Raw genomic sequence first — 25,625 nt, forward strand, 5'->3', positions numbered from 1 at the left:
ACACTTAACATCTTTTTTATCCTCCACAGAAAGATCAGAGATGAATTATTGACTAGGGACTGATTTGGTTTTAAAGGAATGACAAATCATTACATCATGTTGATTTAAATACCTTATTTTTTGCAGTTATTCTGTAAGAAGAAGGAACACACTTCTTACAGAGTATCTGGAAAACATAAGACATTTAAATTAGCAGGATCTGGTGACCTAATCCCTGAATTTTTCTAAATTCAGAGACCACAGTCGATATTTCTGAGAAATATTGGGAAGGGATTGATGTCTTTCCAGATAAGGAAAGTGAAAAGAATAAAACTTACGTTGTAAGACTTAAATGTTTGAGGAAAGAAAGAGATTAGTATTGAATGATGTAGTATCAATTTCTGAAAGACACTGAAAGAATATATCAAATAATAAATTAACCATTACTTGCAGAGCCATAGATGATTAGAAATACAAAAAAATTACAACTTTGGCATTAGTAAATCTTTCCGAAGTTAAGTAGTTATTTCTGCTGTACTAATGCAGACAAGGGTAGAGTGGAAGATACACTTTGCCTCAATTTCTCTATTGCTTTTGGGGTCTCATCAATTACCTAGTTAAGTGATTCTGGGATATTAATGGTACTTGTGAAGGTAGCAGCACATCTGATTTTCAAGACGCATGGCTACTTACTGTTTACGTGTGATATTTTTTCTTCCATAACTGGAGCACACAAACTCTTGACGTTCAATTAAATCATATCAGCTTCATCAGAATTTCTGGGAATGGAGTTTAGATATCCGTACTTTTTTAAGCTGCTTTGGTAGTTCTGGTGCCCAGAGAGGGTTGAGAGCTACTCTCTGAGATGAAAGGTACTGCTGCTCTAACTACACAAAGTGGGACCAGACCAGAGACTGCATCTACCAGTTGAATGTTTCCTCATGGCCCCACATGCCTTTCCTGGCTTCTGCCTTCTACTGGCATTCCTGTGCCTACAAAGCCACCTATTTTTTTTTTTAGATACCCATGTCTCATGTGTCCTTCAAGCCCCGGCTCAGTTTTATCCCTTTCACGAAGCTTCTCTGACTATCCTAGCTCTTACTGGGCCGCCCTCTTTCGTCCTCAGCATCAGTAGCCCTGCTGAGCAAAATGTGATCCATGAACCAGTAACATGGAGCATCGCGTGGAAGCTTGTTAGAAATGCAGAGTCTCAGGCACTTGCCTCAGACTCAATGAATCAAAAACTGCCTTTTAACCAGACTCTCAGAGGACTGGTGTGCCCTTTAGGGTTTGAGAAGCTCTGGTCCACAGCACGAACATGGCTTAGCCCTTCCTTGTAGGTTGTCTTATTCCTAATTGATTTGCCTGTTCGTCTCATCTTCTCAAGTGGATTAAATGTTCCTTGATGAAAAGGAACACCTCTTGGAGTTCCTTTGCACCCTTCTATTATGTTCTGTACATGGACATGCAATGGCTGATAACAGTAGATACATTTGCTGAGTGCAGATTATGTGTCAGGTACACTATCAATGCTTTATATAAATAGTTTCATTGGCCAGATGCAGTGGCTCACACCTGTAATCCTAGCACTTTGAGAGGCCAAGGCAGGTGGATCACTTGAGGTTAGGAGTTCGAGACCAACTGGCCAACATGGTGAAACCTCGTCTCTACTGAAAATACAAAAATTAGCTAGGTGTGGTGGTAGGCGCTTGTAATTCCAGCTACTTGAGAGGAGGCAGGAGAATTGCTTGAACCTGGGAGGCAGAGATTGCAGTGAGCCAAGATTGTGCCATTGCACTCCAGGCTGGGTGACATAGTGAGACTCAGTCTGAAATAATAATAATAATAATAATAATAATAATAATAATAATAATAATTTTATTAAATCCACACAGCAATCTTGTGATATAGAATTGAATACCCATTCTATATGAGAAAAGTGAGGTTCATAGTGGTTCACTAAGTTGTCCCAGGCCACACAGTTAGAAAATGGCAGAATGGGAATTTAAAGCCAGGGCTTTTAACCACTGTGTAAACTGCAATGTACACTTAATAAATTGTTTAGTGATTCAAGGCTTAGGAAAAGATGACATTGATTTAAAAGTCCTTTGGCTTTTACTTACAAATGTAGAGCCAACAGACAGAGATCCAGTGCCCCATTTAGAATATTTGGCAGGTTTGTGAATATTGTTTCAGGCAACAGCTCTTCTCCCAACTTGTTTAGCTTTCATGGTAGTGTGCCTGTATTCTCTTGTTTAGCCTAAACAAGGTTCTAGCATTAATCGCATTTGTATTATTTAAGATGGCAAGACTCAACCTGACTTCTATTATTTTTTCTCTCTTAGTTGGCTTTAGCTAAATAGGAACCAGTCTGATTTTGGTAAAGGCAGCTGGAAGTGGGGGTGGGTGTACCTCTATTCTAATTTCTGTTGTCTTTGTTATCGTGACCACAGCAGCAGTAGATCAGAGCATGGACTTTGGTAGCAGACAAGCCTGGGTTTGAATCCTGGCTCTGCCACTTACGTAAGTGATTTCAGCTCTCAGCATCTCAGTTTCCCCATGTATAAAATGGTGCCAATATGGGATTGTGGAAATAAAATAATCCATTTAAACTCTCTAGGACACAGTAAACACTCAATAATTATGACCTCCTATTGTAAATTCAAGCCAGCTGCATTATTATTATTATTATTATTATTATTATTGAGATGGAGTCTTGCTCTGTCACCAGGCTGGAGTACAGTGGCACAATCTCAGGTCACTGCAACCTCCGCCTCCCGGGTTCAAGTGATTCTCCTGCCTCAGCCTCCCGAGTACCTGGGACTACAGGCGTGCCTACCATGACCAGCTAATTTTTGTATTTTTAGTAGAGACAGGGTTTCACCATGTTGGCCAGGATGGTCTCCATCTCTTGACCTCATGATCCACCCGCCTCAGACTCCCAAAGTGCTGGGATTACAGACATGAGCCACTGCCCCCGGTCATTGTTATTTTGTAGTATCTAATCCTAAGTAAACTTCCGGTAGAAGGCAGGTCGCCAGACTGTAAGCCACCCAAAGGCACTACTTTCTTCTTGGTATATTGCACAGGCTAAGACACCTATTAAGTGGTTGTTTGGAAATCTTGGTTGAATGTTTTATGGTCAAGATTGGAGACAACAGGTCATAAAATCATGTTTTCCTCTTTATTGTCTCTTTTATCCATAAGTTAGTGCCAAGAAAAATTTGACCAATGATGAAGGCAGGGCTCCCTGGGAAGCTTCAGACAGGCAGGGATTGGTTTGCCTGGTTCCCTCCCAGACGATCCTACACAGTGTACCTAGCACCTGTATGTGGTGGCATACAGTAAAAGAAGGAGAGGTATCTTTTGACTGACTAGCTTTGCAGGCAATGAGCTTGACGTGATTGCAACCCTAAAGTCAATGGTGGACAAGCACTGTGGCAACAGAATACACTGAAAACAAGATTTGAGATTGTGCTCTCACAGTCTCACTATTGTCCTAGAAATTAATGAACTTGGAGAACATTTCTGAGTTTTAGTAGCTAGGGCACCAGATAACAAGTACACAAAATGTATAGTATAGCTGGATGCCTCATTAGTGCTGTAAAGTGAATAATGCATACATTACCTCAACAGGATATTGTGTAGGATTGCTAATTAATGTCAGTTATGAGCTTTGGAGCTACTGAAAGTACTGAATTGCTGTGAGTTATTTGTTGGGAATAATTTGATTCAGATATATTTTGACTCTTGGTGTTTAGGATAGAGTATCCAATGCCCTCAGAATTCCCTTTCTCTCTTTTCCTTTCCTTTCCCTTTCCCTATTTCTTTCTTTCTTTTCCTTCCTTCTTTCCTTCCTTCCTTCCTTCCTTCCTTCCTTCCTTCCTTCCTTCCTTCCTTCCTTCCTTCCTTTCTTTCCTTCCTTCCTTCCTTCCTTCCTTCCTTCCTTCCTTCCTTCCTTCCTTCCTTCCTTTCTTTCTTTCTTTCTTTCTTTCTTTCTTTCTTTCTTTCTTTCTTTCTTTCTTTCTTTCTTTCTTTCTTTCTTTCTTTCTTTCTCTCTCTCTCTCTCTCTCTTTCTTTCTTTCTTTCTTTCTTTCTTTCTTTCTTTCTTTCTTTCTTTCTTTTCCTTCCTTCCTCGCTTCCTTCCTCCCTTCCTTGCTTCTTCCCTTCCTTCCTTTCCCTCCTTTACTTTTCCTTCCTTCCTTCCTTCCTTCCTTCCTTCCTTCCTTCCTTCCTTCCTTCCTTCCTCCCTCCCTCCCTCCCTTTCTTCCTTCCCTCCCTCCTTCCCTCCCTCCCTGTCTCTCTCTCTCTTTTTCTCTCTCTTTCTTTCTTCTTTTCTTTCTTTCTTTTGACAGAATCTCACTCTGTTGCCCAGGCTGGAGTGCAGTGGCGTGATCTTGGCTCACTGCAACCTCTGCCTTCCAGGTTCAAGTGATTCTCCTGCCTCAGACTCCTGAGTAGCTGGGATTACAGGCATCCACCATCACACCTGGCTAATTTTTGTATTTTTAGTAGAGATGGGGTTTTGCCATGTTGGCCAGGTTGGTCTCGAACTCCTGACCTCAGGTGATCCATCCGCCTCAGCCTCCCAAGGTGCAGGGATTACAGTTGTAGGCCACCACACCCAACCCTAGAATTTCATTTCTAAACTTTTTCTAGATGAGTCAAGTTAGACCGTTAAAGAAGTTGAAATTTTCAGCAATGCATATGTTTCTGAGGTTTTGCCGTCACATATTACATGTGGTAAAGGGGTAAGAACACTGGCTTGGGAGCCCAGACACCTGCATTTGGTTTTAGTTCTCCAACCATATTATCTTGGGTAACATTCAAGATGTAACATCCCAGAGTTTCAGTTTATTAGGACTGATAATTACTACCAACTAAGTTTAATTTTTATTCAGTTTCAATACTCATTAGTTGTTTTGATTAATAACATCTTGCTATGATTTATCCTGTACTGCTCATAAACAACAAACAAATAGACACCATTTTTAAATCATTGAAAGTGTTTAGAAGGATTAACAATAGAATATAAGGTATTTTAGGGATTTAAAAATAAGCACTAGCTTTGTATTGGCAAAATATCCCTCTAAACCCATGTGGCACTGTTATTTTGTCTGATAATTGGTTCTGTTCATAACTTACAACCCATTTGAGTGAAGAAATCCTTGATTATTATTGCTCATTCAAATACCAGTACATTTTGTGCTAGACTGAGTAGACAGGAATAGGGGTTTTATTTCAACTACTGTATGTCTACTCCTTTGAGGAAGACAGGGTACTAGCAATTATGGGCTGGTAGATATTTTGACTTGCTTCCAAGACTGCGGTAAGTAGTATAACACTACAAGACTCAAGGAAAAATTTCCAGTTGGGTAATATGTACCTTGCATCCAAATTCCATTTTAATTCAGTTGGGGTCAAGAATTGTGATACAAATGTTAGCACTTATCTTCTAACAGAAAAAGAGGTTGGCTTTTAGTCATGCAAAATACAATTTTGAACTTCTGCCGAATGTTCTGAAAAAAATGTGAGGTTATTTAATTTACCAAAATTTATTTCTACCTACTTCTAAAATGGATTTGAGGTGACTAAGGTACAGTGAGTCCTCACTTAACGTCACTCATGTGTTCTTAGAATCTGCAATTTTAAGCAAAACAATTGAATAAAGAAGCTGATTTTACCACAGGCTGATTATATAAACAAGAATTAAGTTACTAGGGCATATTTCTGGTTACAAAAATATAACTAACTTTTAAATAAAGATGAAAACACTTCTAATATGCAATAGTATGATAAATGTGAACCATACATACATTTAAAAAAGATGAATAAGAACAAGATTATGATTTACCCACGTTCTGGGAAATCAGTGAGTGAAGGCAGTCATAGTGGTGGTGGGTTAAATCAAAGAATAAATGCAGAGCAAAAATGTCAAGGATAAACACCTGCCACCATGCAGCTCAAGAAAATCACACATATGGCAGGCTTACTGAACACTTTAGTTTTACATCGTTTATTGTGGTGCCTCTATGGGATTATTGCATCTTTTGCAAGTTTTTATTTGACAGTAATTTGTATTCATTCATTCATTCTTTCATTCATTCATTTTCCTACCAGCTTACTCCAGTTCAGGGTTGTGGGTGGCTGGATCTTATCCCAGCACTCAGGGTGCAAGGCAGGACCCAGTCCTGGCCAGGACAGCATTCCATCACAGGACATACACACTCTCTCTCTCTCTCTCTCTCACACACACACACACACACACACACACACACACACATATGCTCACTGAGACGGGGACAATGAAGACACACCAATTCATCTAACATGAACATCTTTGGGATGTGGGAGGAAACCAGAGTACCCAAAGAAAAACCATGCAGACACAGGGAGAACGTGCAAACTCCACCCAGATAGTGGGCCTGACTGGAAATCCTTTTTTCCCCTCATCAATGTTGTAACAAAATGACGTTGAACGTAATGGTATTATTCAAGGGCATGCTGTACTAACAAATTTGAGCTGCAATTGAAATTCATCGTTATTTGCTGTGCTGGAGGTGATTTGGTTAATGGAAGTTTAATGGGCTAAAACTGTCCTTATTTGGTAAGGATTTGGAAGTGATTTTATTGCTCCTTCATTTTCACATGGTTTTCATCAACACTGATGGTTCAGAAAATAAATGTGAGTGCTTCTGAGACCTGCAATTTTGAGAAAGCTGAGTCCAAAGCATTAGTATTGAATTTGTATACAATGAAGTATACATTCATGTTAATATGGTCTAGCTGGGTTATTTTAAATAGAAATTTGGCATCCTTGGACTAATATTCCTAAAACCTCCAGCTTATAATTTATTATTATTTTATTCAAATTTTAAAATTCAGTATATATCTCCCAGAAGGTTGTTTTTTATTTAAAAGAAAAGGAAAAGGGGCTGGAATTGTTTTAAGGATGTTTTATTTTCATCTTGCCATGTAAGTGGTTAGGATAGTATGGAGTAACGGGAGAATTATTGTGTTTCCTAGATTCAAAGGTACACATTGTTTTCTTCTACATTTTAACGTCTTTAAAATCAGCATGCATCTTATAGCTGATAGTATCTTACAATTGCTGTCAACCAAAGTGTATAGTTTTCACTGCTTGCATATAAGCAAACTTGGTGAAAACAAAACTGCAGTCCCTTGAAGCTACCGTCAACCAATCGTTTAGACTATTTGACAGAGGACCCGAATTCTAGTTATTGTCTGAAGACTTTTAGTTGACAATTTGGCGAAATGAAAGAAGTATCAATAATCAAAGCTTACAGAATGGATGTCAGAGCACTGGCAGAAAAGCCAGAGACAGTAATGAAAACTCCTCAGGACTGTTGCCATCAACACTTTAAGTTGCAAATGTATTCAGAAGCTTGAAGTCTGAATGGGAAATAGTTTTAGGAATACCTCAACCAATTTATTTCATTTTCATTTTATTTAATATATATGCATTAAAATGGCTAGGCGCAGTGGCTCATGCCTATAATCCCAGCACTTTGGGATGCTGAGGCTGGCAGATCACCTGAAGACAGGAGTTCGAGACCAGCCTGGCCAATATGATGAAACCCTGTCTCTACTAAAAATTCAAAAATTAGCCATGTGTGGTGGCACACACCTGTAATCCCAGCTACTCAGGAGGCTGAGGCAGGAGGATCGCTGGAACCTGGGAGGCAGAGGCTGCAGTGAGCCAAGATTATGCCATTGAACTCCAGCCTGAGCGACAGAGCGAGATTCCATCTAAAAAGAAAAAGTGTGTGTGTGTATATATAAATATATATATATGCATTTAATGATATATGATAAACATTTACACTTATTTAATTAGCAGGTTGGTTTCTTTCTTAAAAGTGAACAAATTAATAATCTGTGGTGTCACATTTTAGACAAAATATGGTACTCAAATATTGTTTCAATTTCTACAACCAAAATGGTTGGGACCACCAATGATGGAAAACCAGACCCATATCCCCAAAGAGTCAAAAATACTTAATGGAAATTTAGGACATCCTGTGTTATTGTTTCAAAAGTCCTGGTACTCTTTCCTAAAGACCCCACTGTTCCAGGAGCTGCCCCTTTGATTATGGGAAAAAGTGAGAACTTGGACAACACAGATGTTTCCAATTTGGGGACTAAGGAAGCCCATGTGCCTGCGTCTTATTCTGGTTCTTAAGGATCATGGGAATATGTTTTCCAGCTTTCCCCCTCCCATGGTCAACGTATACACAGCAGTAAACTTTTATAGATGTACTTTATGTTAACCTCTGCCCCAATCCCAATACACATAAAAATATGTGGAATTTTCTCAGGGAATTTGGGGTAATATATTACAAAGATTGGTTTTATGTTAAAGCCTGTAATAATGAAAGGTCTACCCTTCTGAATATTGATGTGACGGACAGATAAAAATGTCCTATTTCTCTGGAAAATACATATCCTATAAGGTAGGAAAAGTCAGAAACAAAGCTGTGGGAGCTATAAGATAGAGCGAGCACAGCTATGGCTTATTTGTAAACCTGGGACTTCAGTGTTGACATTTTGTGTAAATTTTGACAGATGCTACAATCTATGTCAGGATGTTGTCTTCGCTATCCCAAAATAAAATCTTTAAATAAAAACATTAATTCAAATCTTCTCACAATCAATACTATCATATTAAAACTTCCCAGCTTAACGACGCCAGCATCAACACTATTTCCAGTCCTTGGCCAACGACCTACTTTGATTCAGTAGCATTCTGCATATTCCAGGGCAGTAAAAGAAAAGGGACAGTCCCTGAAAGTTGTTCCAATGGAATTTGGTCTCTTCTCAGGTCAATCTGTTCCATTTATCTTCAAGGCTAAGATCCTGGGCATAAGGCGCTAAAATACATACCAAGCTATAAGGACTAGAGATGGATAAGGGGCCTCAGGACAAAAGTATATATTACAGTTCTACAATAAGAAAATACACTAGGAGGACAAATCTTTCTTCCTTTCTTCCTCTACACTTATATCTAAAACCCATTTATTTTAGCATCTACTATGTGCCAGGTACAGCCTTGGACAAAAAGAAAAAATCCTCTGTCAAATAAATTACACATTGTTAGAGGAAAAATAATAAGCAATACATATACTATGTAAACCACATAGTGTATTAGAAGGAGATAACTGGAAAGAAAAGAATACAGTGGAAAAATACAGTGTGAGCATGAGTTAGTGGGAGACAGTGAGATACAGTTTTTGTTTTTTGTTTTTTTTGAGACGAAGACTCGCTCTGTCAGCCAGGCTGGAGTGCAGTGGCACGATCTTGGCTCACAGCAACCTCCGCCTCCTGGGTTCAAGCGATTCTCCTGCCTCAGCCTCCTGAGTAGCTGGGACTATAGGCTTGCGCCACCACATCTGGCTAATTTTTGTATTTTTAGTAGAGACAGGGTTTCACCATGTTAGCCAGCCTAGTCTCAAACTCCTGACCTCATGATCCACCCGCCTCCGCCTCCCAAAGTGCTGGGATTACAGGCGTGAGCCACCGCACCTAGCTGGGATCCAGTTTTAAATAGGGTAGTCAGGGTAGACCTCATTGAAAGGTGAAATGTTGGCAAAGACTTGCAGGAATGAGGGAGTTAGACAGGCAAATGTCAACGGAAGCATATTCCAGACAGAGAGAAGAGCCTGCAGATTAGTCCCAAGGCTGAAGCAAGTCAAGTGTTAGAAAGACCACAAGGAGGCAAGAATGGCTTGCTTGGAGTGAGCAGGGCAGAGTAACAAGTGATGATGTCAAGAGAAAAGACGGTGAGATTATCTGGGGCCATGCAAGTCACTGTAATTGTGAGGTCTCCTTTGACTGGTGTTCCAGGCCTGCAGCTTCCTTCAACACCAAATGCACCATGGTTATCTCAGACTTCGCATATGCTGTTTCTGAACTTTAGATGACCTTCCCCCAGATCAAGGTGTGGCTCGCCCTTTTCTTCATGCAGTTCTCAATTTTAATGCCACCTCCTCAGGAAGGCCTTTTCTCATCATTCTGGCCCACTGCCACACGATTGCACTTTAGTTTATAAAATTGTAAGAGTTAACAGTAAGAAAATCCATGTATTATGCAGGTAACTAGTGACTTCCATGTAAAGAAACCTGCTCCTTCTATCGAGGTACTCATTCTTTTTCACCAAGTGGAATGTACAAGCTGCATAGCAGTTTCCTTTCAGTTACAAAGTAACGGTGGCCAGGGACTTTGGCCTTGAGTAGTTTTACTAAGGAAGCTGGATCTGAGCTAAAAGAGGCTGTGGAGACCAGCCCATCTTACCTTCTTGGTGGAAAATCACTGAAAGATCTTTGATTTCTGGTGTTTTTCAATGCCAGCATTGTGGTTAAGATAGCTTCACTCGTTTCCTGATAACAGAACTCTGATTTCCTCCACTGGCCATTGGCCCAGTGATAGGTTTGAGGATGAACACGTGGCCCAAGTTGCACTATTTAAGGCTGTCACTGGAACTTTCCTGCTAGAGTCATCAGGGAGGGCGCATCCTTTCTGGTTGATCTGCTAAGCTGTGCACTGGGTTATTAGTGTCCATAGTGCTTACCATATGGAAAAATCTTCCCTAAGAGGTAGTGAGAGAGATCAAGACCTGGTGGCACCATATGGGACCTTGATCCTGCTGTACCTGAGTCAGTTGTGCTCTTGGACTTTTTAGTGATAAGAGCCATGATTACACTACTTTGAGTCAGATTACTTTCCCTCAGAGTTGAAAGAGTCTTAACAGTGCAGATATCATCTAGTTTCTACTCTCTTTTTCAATCAATAATAATTCCCCTTGCTTCCTTACCACTATAGGACTCAGAGGCTAGCTAGGCCCTTGCAAACAGGCCTTTTGTGGTCTTAAATTTACTTCTCATATATCTCACACTGTAGGCCATTGTGGGCTGGGAATTCTGTTTGTTGTTGTTTCTTCTCCAGTAAATGGAAGATGCTATTTTCTTCTCCAACTTCCATTATCCTTATTTCTAGTTTAATTACATTAAAGATCCTCCAATGATCTTGGAAAATTAAATTAGGCCTAATGCAAAATTTCCAGTTCAATTATGAAGGTCCTAGAGATTCAATTCCTTCATAGTCTCTTGCTTTTCTTAAAATGATATTTTTTTCTAGTTAAAATATGATTCCACTCCACATCTAAAAACTGCTGATGTTATCACCCATTTAGAACAAGTCAGGAGGAAAAGTGGGTTTCTAGGAGGATGTTTCTCTTCACTTGTTTTCTGTTTTGCTTTTGCTTTTTCCTGGCATCACAGACCATGAAGGCCACAACATCTGTTACCCAGGAATACACAGAAACAACCTTTTCTCCAAAGTAGCATCTATTACCAGCATCTTTCTATTGCTGATGAATATCAGGGGTTTCCAGAAAGCCACACTGAAGCAATCCCACTTCTGGGTGTGGATCCAAAAGAAGTGAAAACAGGATCTTGAAAAGATATTTGCATGCCTACGATCATTGTAGCATTGTGCACAATAACCAAGAGGTAGAAGCAACCTACATATCTATTAACAAATGAGTGAATAAAAAATTGACATATACATACAATGGAATATTATTCAGCCTTGAAAGGCAGGAAATCTTGTCATATGCTACAACAAGGATGAAATTTGAGCACATTATGCAGTTACAAAAAGGCACTTGTTTGAGGTATCTAAAGCATTTAAACTTATAGAAACAGAAAGTAGAATCGTGGTTGTTAAGGGTTGCAGCGTGGGTGCGGGGAATAGGAAGACGTTGTTTAATTGTGGAGTTTCAGCCATGCAAGAAGAAAAATTCCTAGAGATCTTCCGTACAACAATGTGCATATAGTTAACACTACTGAATTGTATACTAAAAAGTGGTTAAGATAGTAAATTTTATATTATATGCTTTTTACCACAACCTTTTTTTTTTGAGACAATGTCTCACACTGTTGCCCAGGCTGGAGTGCAGTGGTGCAATCTCGGCTCACTGCAAGCTCTGCCTCCTGGGTTCAAGTGATTCTCCTGCCTCAGTCTCCCAAGTAGCTGGGATTACAGGTGCCCACGACCACGCCCACCTAATTTTTTGTATTTTTAGTAGAGATGGGGTTTCACTATGTTGGCCAGGCTGGTCTCAAGCTCCTGACCTCGTGATCCACCCACCTTGGCCTCCCAAAGTGCTGGGATGACAGACGGGAGCCACCGCACCCGGCCTACCAAAACTTTTTTAAAACTAAAAAATTTTTTAAAAATAAAGCAAAGTAAAATGAAACAAAACAAACCAAAAAAGCAACACTAAAGCACTCACATAGTCTTCAGAAAGCACTTTTCCTGAGAACTCAGCATCGCCAAGTCAGAAATCCCATTGGAGGGGTGGATACTAGACCTGGAAGACCACTCAGTTACCTTTGTTTCTCGAGTTCCACCCTTTCATTTTGCTTTGCTTGTTTTATGGAAACACAGCCACACACAATGGTTTGAATCATCTACGGCTGTTTCCACACTGCAGTGGTGGAGTTGAGTAGCTGTGATATGGCCTACAAAGCTGAGAATATTGACTATCTGGTCCTTTAATAAAAAGTTTGCTGAGAGATATGGGCTTAATTGTGTCCCCCTCCCTTCATTCATATGCATTCATATGTTGAAGTCCTAATTCCTAGTACCTCAGAATGTGATGGTGTTTTGGAAACAAAGTCTTTAAAAAGGTATTACCCCAGTCAGAATAGCTATTATTAAAAAGTCAAAAAATGACAGATGCTGGAGAGTTTGTGGAGAAAAAGGACTGCTTATACACTGCTGATGGGAGTGTAAATTAGTTCAACCATTGTGGAAGACAATGTGGCGATTTCTCAAAGGCCTAAAGACAGAAATACCAGTGGACACAACAATCTCATTATTGGGCATATACCCAAAGGAATACAAATTATTCTACCAAAAATACACATGCACGCAAATGTTCATTGCAGCACTATTCACAATAGCAAAGACATGGAATCAACCTAAATGCCCATCAATGGTAGACTGGATAAAGAAAATGTGGTACATATATACATATATACCATGGAATATTATGCAGCCATAAAAAAGAAAGAGATCGGCCGGGCGCGGTGGCTCAAGCCTGTAATCCCAGCACTTTGGGAGGCTGAGACGGGCGGATCACGAGGTCAGGAGATCGAGACCATCCTGGTTAACACGGTGAAACCCCGTCTCTACTAAAAAATACAAAAAAAAAAACTAGCCGGGGGAGGTGGCGGGCGCCTGTAGTCCCAGCTACTCGGGAGGCTGAGGCAGGAGAATGGCGTGAACCCGGGAGGTGGAGCTTGCAGTGAGCTGAGATCCGGCCACTGCACTCCAGCCTGGGTGACAGAGCGAGACTCCGTCTCAAAAAAAAAAAAAAAAAAAAAAAAAAAAAAAAAAAAAAAAAAAAAGAAAGAGATCATGTCCTTTGCAGGAATATGAATAGGGCTAGAGGCGATTATCCTTAGCAAACTAATGCAGGAAAAGAAAATCAAATACTGCATGTTTGCACTTATAAGTGGAAGCTAAATGATGAGAATACATGGACACAAAGAGGGGAACAATACACACTGGGACATATCAGAGGGTGGAGGCTGGGAGGAGGGAGAGGTTCAGGAAAAATAACTAATATGTACTAGGCTTAAGACCTAGGTGATGAAACAAACTGTACAACAAATCCCCATGACACAAGTTTACCTGTATAACAAACCTGCATATGTACCCCTGAACTTAAAATAAAGGTTAAAAGAAAAAATATTTCAGCTAAAATGAAGTCATTAGGATGGACTGTGATCCAATATAACTGGTGTTCTCACAAGAAGAGGAAATTTGGACACAAATATATGGCAGGAAGACCATGTGAAGACACAAGGAGAAGATAGCCATCCATAAGCCAAGGGGAGAGGCCTCAGAAGAAACCAGTCATGTCAACACCTTGATTTCAAATTTCCCGTCTCCAGCACTGAGACAGTAAATTTCTGTTGTGTAAGCCACCAAGTCTGTGGTACTTTCTTATGACACTGTTAGCAAATGAATACATCTACCCACAGAAAGTCCTTTGCTTTCTGGTCTTTGCCCCCAATGCCAAGCTTGTAGTTAATAGCTATTCACTCATTTTCAGATAGCATAAACTCCTGTTTCCTGTTTGTTTTGTCTTATGAAGAGCCATAGTTATATCTGACCATAAGAAAGTCAAACTGGGTAACAGCTGGCTGCATTGTGGCCATCTCACATGCTAAGAAGATTACACCTAAGTCACTTAACACTTTTAAATGTGTCATGGAGCCTCACACTGTGCTGAATAGTGCCCCCCTAAAAAATATTATATGCTTAGGTCCTAATTTCTCAAATACGTGAATGTGATCTTATTTCAGAAAAAGAGTCTTTGCAGATGTGATTAAATTAAGGATTATCTGGGCGGGCCCCAAATCCAGTGACAACTGCCTTGTAAGAGACACGTAAAGGAGATACACAGAGGATGGGGCAAAGAGACTAGGGAGTCAGAGTGTGAGGGATATGGCCCTAGGCCAAGGAATGCCCAGAGACAGAAAAAGCTGGAAGAAACAAGAAATAGATTATCCTTAAGAGCACTAGGAGAGAGTACAACCCTGATAACACCTTCCTTGATCTTGGACTTTTGGCCCCCAGGACTGTGAGAGAATACATTTCCATTATTTTTTAAAAATTTATTTATTATTATTATTTATTTTATTTTTGAGACAGGGCCTCACTCTGTCAGCCAGGCTGGATTCAGTGGTGCCATCTCAGCTCACTGCAGCATCAACCTCCCAAGCCCAAGTGATCCTCCCACCTCAGCACCCTAAGTAGATGCGATTACAGGCATGTACCACCATACCTGGCTACTTTTTGTATTGTTAGTAGAGATGGGGTTTTGCCATGTTACCCAGGCTAGTCTCAAACTCCTGAGCTCAAGTGATCCATCCTGCCTTGGCCTCCCAAATTTCTGGGATTACAGGTGTGAGCTACCATGCCCAGGTACATTTCAGTTTTTTAAAGCCATTTGTTATGGTAGCCTTCGGAAACTAATTTCAGTCCTAGTGATATCCAAGTTATGCCAAGTGTTGTCACACACAGTGCATACTACTTTTTTTATGGTATGGGTTAAACAGGAAGACACTGTTATACTTGGAGACAAGCTTGCTCTTGAATTGGTCTTTCCTTTCTCTGAATTCTTATTGCATGTATGATAAGGTTTTACACGATCAATATACATTGAGATTTCCAAAGGACTTTCAATGATTTACCGTCTCACTTGAAAGAGTACTACACAATCTCCAGTAGATAGACAGGGGAGGTGTATTAGTCTGTTCTCACGGTGCTATGAAGAAATACCCACAACTGGGTAATTTATAAAGGAGAGAGGCTTAATTGACTCACAGCCCTGCATTGCCAGGGAGGCCTCAGGAAACTTACAGTCATGGCAAGAGGCAAAGGAGAAACAGACACCTTCTCTACAGGGTGGCAGGATGGGGTGAGTGCAAGCAGGGAAAATGTCAGACAATTATAAAACCCTCAGATCTTGGGAGACTCACTCACTATCATCACTATCATGAGAACAGCTTGGGGGAAACAGCCCCCATAATTTAATTCTCCACTTGGTCCCTTAACACATGGGGATTCTGGGGATTACAATTCGAGATGAGATTTTGGGTGGGGACACAGCTAAACCGTATCAGGAGGCATGATACTCCACTGAGTCAAGAACTGAGGTTTAGGTTCATAACTTTCCCAAATGATTCAGACCCAGGCCTACTGATTGCTAATGGGTGTCCTTTCAACAACCATGAAGTCATGCCTAAAGGCCAGCAATAAGAAGACAGATGTACCAGGGACCTCCAATGAAGCAGGGTCTGTACTACAGTCGTATCTACTCATGGTTTCCTCAATCAATATCAATAAATGCGGTATTAAATTTCCCAGTCATTTGGAAGGATATTTTCTTTGTGGGAAAGCAAACACAAATGAATATATTTTATGTATATAATATAAGATTTCAGATCCACAGGTCATTAAGCTGAATGTTTTGCTCTGTGAGGCTAAGTGAACTGTTGTGAATGAGTACAGCTCATCTCCATGGTACTGACCTCAAAAGTTGAAAGAAGTACTCCCATTTCACCTTTAGTTTACTTAATTGTTGCTATAAGCCTACTGGAGAAAATTTAGATAACATTTTTGCCTTCATTCTTACTTGAAAATCAGAGCCAGTTGTAATGGCTTATGCCTAGAACTTTGAGAGGCTGATGTGGGAGGATTGCTTGAGCCCAGGAGTTCAAGGCTAACTTGGGCAACATAGTGAGACCCTGCCACTACAAAAAATAATTAAATCAGCTGGGCATGCTGGTGCACACCGGTGGTTCCAGCTACTCAAGAGGCTAAGGTGGGATGATCTCTGGAGCCAGAGAGGTTGAGGCTGCAGTGAGCCGTGATCACGCCATTACACTCTAGCCGGGGCAGCTGAGTATGACTTTGTCTCAAACAACAAAAACAAAAACAAAGACAAACCAGCCATAGACATTTTTAGTGTTTATTTTGTGTAAATCTTTTCTTATGTATCATTTGTAACAGCTCTACAAGTTACGTATTGACATTCCTATGAATGAAACAAATTGAGACTTAGAGAGGTTAGAGTTATTCAGAGTCACAGAGCACCAAGTATTAAAGCCAGGATCTGAAGCCCATGTCATTGGATTCCAGAGCCTGAGGTGTTAGGTGTTGGTTACTTTTAATGTAATGGTAAAAACTGCAGTTACTTTTGCACCAACCTAATAGTATGCTCCCACAAGTGGCAGGGCACAACCGTTCTCAGACCTGTGTGGACTTGGCTCTCACTCCAGGAGGTGAACCCAGAGAAATGGTGTGTTCTTTGGCCCAGCATGTGTCAAAAAGCAAAGCAGATGTATTTCAGCAGCTTTGGACTGCTAAGCTGCTGGGTCCTTGACACAGCATTGATTAAGTGCTATATTTTCCTATCTGATTTCACTGCTTTTCACAATGCTATTATTTAGTGTGCAGCAACAAGGAAGCATAAACATCACTCTGGCTTTTTGCAAGTAAATATCATCTACAATAAGCATTTGGTCTCTCTCAAGGCTTCTAAATCTACTGAAATGTCAGATGCAACGAGGTTCTGGGCAAAGGACAGAAGAGCAAATGGATTTTATAAAAGTTCCCCGAATGCTCAGAGCCTTAAATGAGCCGACCAACCCTGCTTTGGCTGGCAGCTCCCAGGATCATTTGCATGGTTCTAACTGTATCTCCTTTGGTGGACAATGAGTGAAGATTTAACTTAGATGTCAATTCAGGTAGTTGCTTAAACTGCAGTCACAGATCACTGACCCATCTCCCCTTGACCATATGTGGAGCATCGTGTGGCACAGAAGACCGCCTGGGGTGTGCCCAGACTGAGGGAAGCAGCCGCCGAAAGTTATCCAACGAATTTAACCTTTCTGTGGGCTCTTGTTAGAGGAAACTTCTTACATCTGGGTCACCAGAAGAAAAACTATTTAGGTTTACATTGGCATTCAATACAAATATAGGTCCTTCTGGCCAAGACACAACATTAGCAGGATGTATACTGGCACTAGCGAGAGTGTTCTGAGCATTGCACTCATACCTTTCTACTCTTCACAGCTCTGGATTTCCAAGTGAACTATTTTCATGGAGTAGGGGGGGTCTCCTCATATTTGCTTATCAGAATTTTCAGACTTTGCACATGAATATTTTACATCCTCTTTGCACGTTATCAAAAGATGAATTTAGGCCGGGTGCGGTGGCTCACGCCTGTAATCCCAGCACTTTGGGAAGCCGAGGCAGGCGGATCATGAGGTCAGGAGATCAAGACCATTCCAGCCAACATGTTGAAACTCTGTCTCTACTAAAAATACAAAAATTAGCCTGACATAGTGGCGTGCACCTGTAGTCCCAGGTATTCAGGAGGCTGAGGCAGAAGAATTGCTTGAACTTGAGAGGCGGAGGTTGCAGTGAACCGAGATCATGCCACTGCACCCCAGCCTGGCGAGAGTGATACTCCCTCTCAAAAAAAAAAAAAAAAAAAAAAAAAAGAAAAAAAGAAAAAAGAAAGAAAAACAAAGATGAATTTTTCTCATGTAACCAGGATCTCCTGGGTAACAATTTTAGATGGGCCAAAAGTTACTGGTAACTTTTATGGGCCATTTGAGTGGAGTGGTTATATTTACTCTTCAAATACTTTTTCTCATCATTTATATGTCTCTAGGCTTGGGAGCAACCATTTCCAAAGCTGATATCAAAAATTACTCAGCTATGCCAAAACAACAACAACAAAACATAACAACAGTGCCTTATAGCATAGACTTGGCATTGGGGTGGGCAAGCATCATAAGGATAGATATAATTCAACATAATTATTTAAATATCTTTCTGGTTTTTTAATGCTAAAAACATCATCAGAATTTGCTCCATATTAATATTGATCAAGTCTCTGAAACGAAAATTTCTGTGAAGTATTTTTATTAGCTATTTTCGTACTTTAAGAATCTATGGAAACATAAAGAAACACCTATAACATTTCCTACTTTTAACGTTTTTAAATTAACTCACCATCTCTCACAAGTTAACTCTTCTTTACTAGGAACTTAAAAGGACATGTTGGGAACTCATAAAACTCTAAAGCCAATTAATTATAGGAGTTCTGGATAATTTATGGTAGTTTTGAGAAATACTAAGTAGCAAAAAAAAAAATTGCTCTTAAATTCATGTTCCTCTTAGCTGACCTCTGGAAAAATGTTGATAAGATTTATTATTTTGTGCTTGGGTGGCTGATGTATTCTGCAGATAATTCAGATAGGGCATTCAGAATTCAGGAACTCATTAGTTTTATGACACTGCCTATGCAGATACAAGAAAGTGGTCCTCTGATGTGTGCAAAACTGGTGCTAAGTCCTTTAGATTCATGTAGCACAGGGGTTTCGAAGTCTGTCAAGCCCCAGTCTTGCAGTAACTTCAAGAGTGCATCATTTGCAGAAGATTTGATGCAACTGTTTCTATGTTAATCTTAACATTTAGTCGGGTCACTTATTGGAATCATTCTTGATCTCTCTGCTTTCTGTAAACATCAGGCTGGAGCTATGTAGACTCCATTTGCCTGAGGGAGTTGATGAGACCCTGGCAACGATGCGATTACCCTGACTGGTAGTATATCCCCTCCTCTCCCCAGCTGCCAACCCTCCTGGTCTTTCCCTGAGTTAGGTAGCAAAGGCAGGGAAGGTTGTCTTCAGAAGACCATAAAAAGTACAAATGCTATTTGGAAGCAAAGGGGAGATCTGGGGAATCTTCTTCTTCTTCTTTTTTTTTTTTTTTTCCATTAACTCTACTGAGATGATCGATTTGTTCAAGACTTGCAGAGGCACAAAGTCTGGCCCTAAGGAAATGTGATCCAGTGACTGGGGTTTGTTGGACAGAAGGACGAGGAGAGGGACACAGACACAAGCCTTTGGTGGCCTCCTGAGTACCTGTAAGCCTGACTTTGAAGAAGGATGTTCTCTGCTTATATTTTCAGTTATGGAGGTAATGGGAGGCAATGGGAGTTCACAGGTGAGGTGCTTGGCAATGGCAGGTGTGATGGTAGAATGTTCCAAAGGAAAGATGAAGGTACAGCAAGGAAGCCACTCCATCTACTGCATTATTATGCCTGAATCAACCCTACAAACTGGATTACTGGATTATAAAGTCTCTGGGACTCCAGCCAACACCAATTTTAAGCATGTTTTCTAAGCTTTGTTTGAGGGCATTTGTGTATTAAGCCAATATTTCACAGAGGCTCTGTTATTTGTAATAGTCCATTTTAATCTTCATTGCTCTACTAAGCAAATCATGTTTGAATGCTGGCTTATAAAGAATAAATACTGGAATCTAGTCTGTTGGCTTAATATGGTTTTGGGTTAGCATATACTTAGCTATATTTGAAACTGCTGTCTTCCCACACTCTAATAATGTTTTAAGCTTAGTTCATGCATATAGGGAAGTGATCTCCATTTATAAATTGTTTACCTGCAATCCCCCACATTTCCAGCATCTTAGGCATATCTGTCTTTAAAATATATAAGTACAAAAGTAGACAGGCTTGCTGGCTAGCATACTGTTGATTATGGGCTTTTTGGTATTATTCAGAGCTGGCGTCCCCAATCCCCAGGCTGCAAACCAGTACTGGTCTGTGACCTGTTAGGAACTGGGCCACACCGCAGGAGGCGAGCATTACTGCCTGAGCTCAGCCTCCTATCAGATCGGCAGTGGCATCAGATTCTCCTAGGAGCACAAACCCTATCGTGAACTGCACATGTGGGAGATCTAGGTTGCACGCTTCTTATGAGAATCCAACTAATGTCTGATGATCTGAAGTGGAACAGTTTCATCCTGAAACCATCCCCTGCTGATCCTGTGGAAAAATTGTCTTCCATAAAGGTTGGGGACTACAAATCTAGAGTAATACTGAGATCCAGAAAGACTGCTGATTGAGGATGAAGATGATGATGAATTGCACTTTGAAGTAGGTTCTCGTCAACGACCTCAGAATGTGCAGGACTGGAACTCAGGAGAGAGAACTGGGATGGAACAAGAAAGTTAAGTCATTCTGCTGAGGGTGAATGTTAATGCCCTAAGTGTGCTGAGAGATGTATCAGTTGGGAAAACAATAGAATAATTGTTTAAGAAAAATAGAAGATTATGTCTCTGTGATGTCACTGAGGTCCAGGCCCGGGATATTGGCCCCATAAAGCAATGATCCGGTATTCTTCCTGCTCATGGCTCCCTACTGCTAGGGCGTGTCTGTATTTGTCTTTATGGCCTAAGATGACTACTAGAATCTGGCCATTACATCTGTATTCCTAGGGGCAAGAAGGGCAAATATATTCACTTAAAAAAGACTTCCAGGAAGTTTCACAAAACATGTTCTTTTACCTCTTATTGGCCTAAATTTAGTCACTTGGGAGGCTGCAGGAGAGTCTGGCAATTGTAGTGTTTTGCCTGGGTAGTGAAAAATCTGAGTGATCAGTTAAAAATTGAGAATTTCATTATGAAGGAAGAAACAGAGAATAGTGGATATTGAGAGGGACCTATAATATTAGTATCTTCCATTAAGAGTCCTAAAGAAAATAATTTGGGATGAGAGTGCAACCCAAGAAGGAGAGAAAACTTTCTCCAGAAGGAAGTGTTAATTCCATTGCCAAGTCGAGAGAGAAGTCAAGGAGAATGAAAGTCAAGAAGAAGTCACAGAATTTCATGTTAGTGGATAATTTTATACTTCAGCAGTATTTAGTTTGAGTACTTTGGGGCCTCGTTGCAGCAGTATACAAAGCACAAACACCTTCAATTCTTAAGCTTACTGTTTGAGTAAAATAACAAAAAAACAAGCCAAGGAACAAACAAATATATAATGTCAAGTAGTTATATACTTTACATAGAACCAGGCAGGAAGAGGAGAGCATTGTTAGTGTGCCAGCTTGGAAAGAGTGGCCAGGAAAGCTCTTTTGGAAGAGGTGATGTTTGAACAGAGACTTGAGGAAGTGAGGGATGGACTCAAAGAGTTGCCTGTTAGGAACAGAGAACAAATGGTCAAAGCCCCAGGCTGCAGTGTGCTTGTGTTATTACAAGAACCAGAGGAGGGTCATGTGGCCACAAAGAAAGGAACAGAGGAAGGATATTTAGGAAATAAGTCAGAGGAATATCCAGGTGCTGGATTGTGAAAACCTGTTCAGAGCACAATAAAATTTTATTCTAAAAATGCTGAGTAGTCATTAGAAGGGTGAGTGCAAGAGGGTGACATTTTATTATCTACATTTTAAAAGAATCTCTTTGACTACTCTATGGTGCGTGGGTTGCAAGGAAACAAAAAAGAAGCAGGAAGACCAGACAGGTAGTGGCTGTGGTAATCAAGGCCAGGGATCATGGTGCCTTAGAATTCGGTTGTAGAGGTGGAGGTGGGAAGAGAGTATTTGGATCCATAAGATATCGAAGGTAGGTAAAATAACATTTGCTGATGGATTTTATGTGAGATACAAAAGAAAGAAAGAAGTCAAGGATGATTCCTAAGTTTTTCGCTGTTGTAAATGGAGAAATAGCGTTGTCATTTGCTGAGATGAGAGGTTAGCGAGCTGGTTTGTGGAGGGGCAACAAGAGTTTGGTTGGACATGTTAAGCTGGAGATATCCATTAGACATCCAAGAAGAGATGTTTGGTGGGCAGAGTGATATGCTAGTTTGGAGTTTGTAGGAGAAATAGCTCAGATATAAATATTTGGAGTTACCAGCAGATAGACAGTATTTAAAACCATGGGACAGGGTGAGATCACTTAAAGAGAGCATGTAAATAAAGGGTAAAAGAAGGTTGGGAAGGGGGGTGCTGAGTCTAGGGGCATGTTAACAATTTACAGCTGAGATGAGAAAGAAGACCCAAAAAGGAGATGCAGAGGAAATGGCCAAAGAGATAGGAGGCATACCAAAAGAGTACAGCCTTGCTAAAGCCAAGTGACTAATTTGTTTTAAATAAGTGATCATGTATGTCAAATGCTGCTGAGAGGTCTAGAAAGATGAGGTCCATTGGATCTGGTGATGGGGAGAAGTAGTGGGGATGAGTCTGATTGAAGGGGATTCAGGAGAAAGTGGATTTTTTTTTAAATGGAGAAAAGGGTAGATAATTATTTAAAGAGTTTTTCTATAAAAGGAATCAGAGAACTAGAGGAGTAAAGGAAAAATGTGAAGGTCTTAAATACGTATCTTTATCATGGGAGATATCTTAGCATGTTTGCATGACTATGGAAATATCAAGGAGAAAGAGAGAGAAAAAAGTTGGTGGTGTCAATGCAGGTAGATGGTTAGATTTGGTGGTCAGAGGTTGTAGTTCTTTTCTGATGGCATCTATTTCCTCAGAGAAATAAGAAGCAAGATCACTAGATGAGAGTGAAAAGTGGCCAGGGGCTCTCCTGGATTTTATGAGAAATATAAAGTGTGAAATAATTATCTTGGAAATAGGGAGGTTGACTTGTAACATGGAAAAGCTTTGGTAATAAGCTACTAACACTACTGTGAATCAGCTTATTTGATAGTTTCTTGGAAGAGAGGATGGAACAAGGTTCAGAGAGGAAACCAAATTCCTAAGGTGGAACACAAAGCAGGAGGGAAAGAGTTCAGAACAGAAAGGAAGGGAGATCTCCTTTGTGATTTATTATAGGACTTTACATATCAGGGGACCTCAAAAAGTTTATGGAAAATGTGCATTATGAAAAAACTACGCATGGATGATTTTTTTTTTATGCCAAAATAAACTTAAATAACTTGTACTAACTTGTTATAACATGTCTGAAGAGAATCTACTTTCAGGGCCTGAGGAGGGTAATGTATCAGTTCAAATACAGCCCCTATCATAGTAACATGAATTCTGCTAAAATTGAAGCAAGAACAAACATCAAATTTATGGTAAAGCTTGTGTGGAAGAATTATGAAATTATTGATGCCTTACAGAAAGTTTATGGGGAAAATGCCCCCCCAAAATCAGCAGTTTACAAATGGACAGCTCATTTTAAGAAGGGATAAAATGAAGTTGAAGATGAAGTCTACAGTGGCAGAGCATCCACATTAATTTGTGACAAAAAAGTTCATCTTATTTGCATTCTAATTGAACAGAACTGATGATTAACAGCAGAAACAATAGCCAACACCATAGACATCTCAGTTCTTTCAGATTATACAATTCTGACTGAAAAATTAAAGTTGAGCAAGGCTTTTACTTGCTAAGTGTCAAAACTGTTGTTCCCAGATCAGCTGTAGACATGAGCAGAATCCTCAATGGGAAATATAAACAAGTGGGATCAAGATCCTGAAGCATTTCCTCAAAGAATTTAACAGGAGATAGAGCATGGCTTTATCAGTATGATTTTGAAGACAAAGCACAAAGTGGTGGCTACTAAAAGATGGAAGTGGTCCAGTCAAAGCAAAAACAGACCTGTCAAGAGTAAAGGTCATGGCAACAGTTTGTAGGATGCTCGAGGCATTTTGCTTGTTGACTTTCTGAAAGGCCAAAGAACACTAATAACATCTGCTTATTATGAGGGTGTTTTGAAAAACTTAGTCAAAGCTTTAGCAGAAAAATCCCCGAGAAACTTTCACATGAGAGACCTTCTTCACCATGACAATGTTCCTGCTCATTCCTCTCATCAAACAATTTTTTTTTTTGTGAGAGTTTCAATGATAAATCATTAGGCATCCAATGTATGGTCTTGATTTGGATTTTTCTGACTTCTTTTTATTTTCTAATATTAAAAATATGTACAGAGGACCTATTTTCTTCAGTTTATATGTAAAAGAGAACATACAAAAGAGTTTAAGCATTGATGTGGTTAAATTCCCTGAATCCTCAGCTCTGTAGGGATGGACTAAATGTCTGGAACTATCATGCATAAAAGTGTCTTGACCTTGATGGAGCTTAGGTTGAGAAATAAAGTTTATATTTTTCATTTTTATCTTTTAATTTCATTTTCTGTGAACTTTTTTGAAGTCTCCTTATATAGTGATGAAGGGAGATTAATCAAAAGGTAGCAGGAAATCATCTCCTTCAAGAAATCCATTTGCCGTGACTAATGATAGTGACATACATACACTAAGATCTTTAAAACAAGAATAAAAAATTAGTCCTGGGGGGAGGGATAGCATTAGGAGATATACCTAATGTAAATGACGAGTTAATGGGTGCAGCACACCAACATGGCACATGTATGCATATGTAACAAACCTGCACATTGTGCACATGTACCCTAGAACTTAAAGTATAATAATAATAAAAAAAAAATCAGGCCTTCTGTATTTGAGACACAGTTTGAGTATTTATACCAGAAACTCATACTTATAATAATTTCTACAATTAAACATTAACTTATGCTCTGGGATTTTTGGCAGACAAGAAAGCAAGCAAGTAAACAAACAAAACAAACAAAACATAATGGCTTATGTAGCTCTTATTGTCTGAAAAACAAAGCATATAATTTTCTAGATGAGTGAAATTTTTTATAGCATATTATTCTAAAATAAATTTATTTTGTGGGTTTGTTTACAATGAGCAATTTAATTGAAATCTCTTCAATAGCAATTTTACACAAGATTTAAACACAATTTTCCTATGACCATTTCATATTCCCAATTCGCATAGAAGCAGATGGTATTATGTTAATTATTGTTTTGAGAAGACATTTATATGGGATGTAAAAATAATGTAGTCTAGTAGCTTCCTGCTGTTCAACATATACAGGAATAGAACTGAGAGATTCCTGGGGAGGAACAAATGGTTAGCATGTCCTTTAGCCTTCAAATATAAATGATTTCAAAGACATTTAGCATTTATTTTGAGATTAAACTATCTGCAAAGTATTGAGAACTTTGGTATATTATGCTAAACAAGAAAACTTGGGGACAAAGGACATTTTTTATTTACTTATGTAAAGTATTTATTGAGCATCTACAGTATGTCTGGTACTGTTCTAGACACTTGGGTTACATTCATGAACAAAATAAACAATATTCCCTGCCCTCATGCATAAATGTTATGAAAATTAAAGACCCTGACTTGTTTCATGCTCACATG

Source organism: Macaca nemestrina, chromosome 11 (genome assembly GCF_043159975.1).
Source record: "Macaca nemestrina isolate mMacNem1 chromosome 11, mMacNem.hap1, whole genome shotgun sequence".
In the NCBI taxonomy this organism is placed as follows: Eukaryota; Metazoa; Chordata; class Mammalia; order Primates; family Cercopithecidae; genus Macaca; species Macaca nemestrina.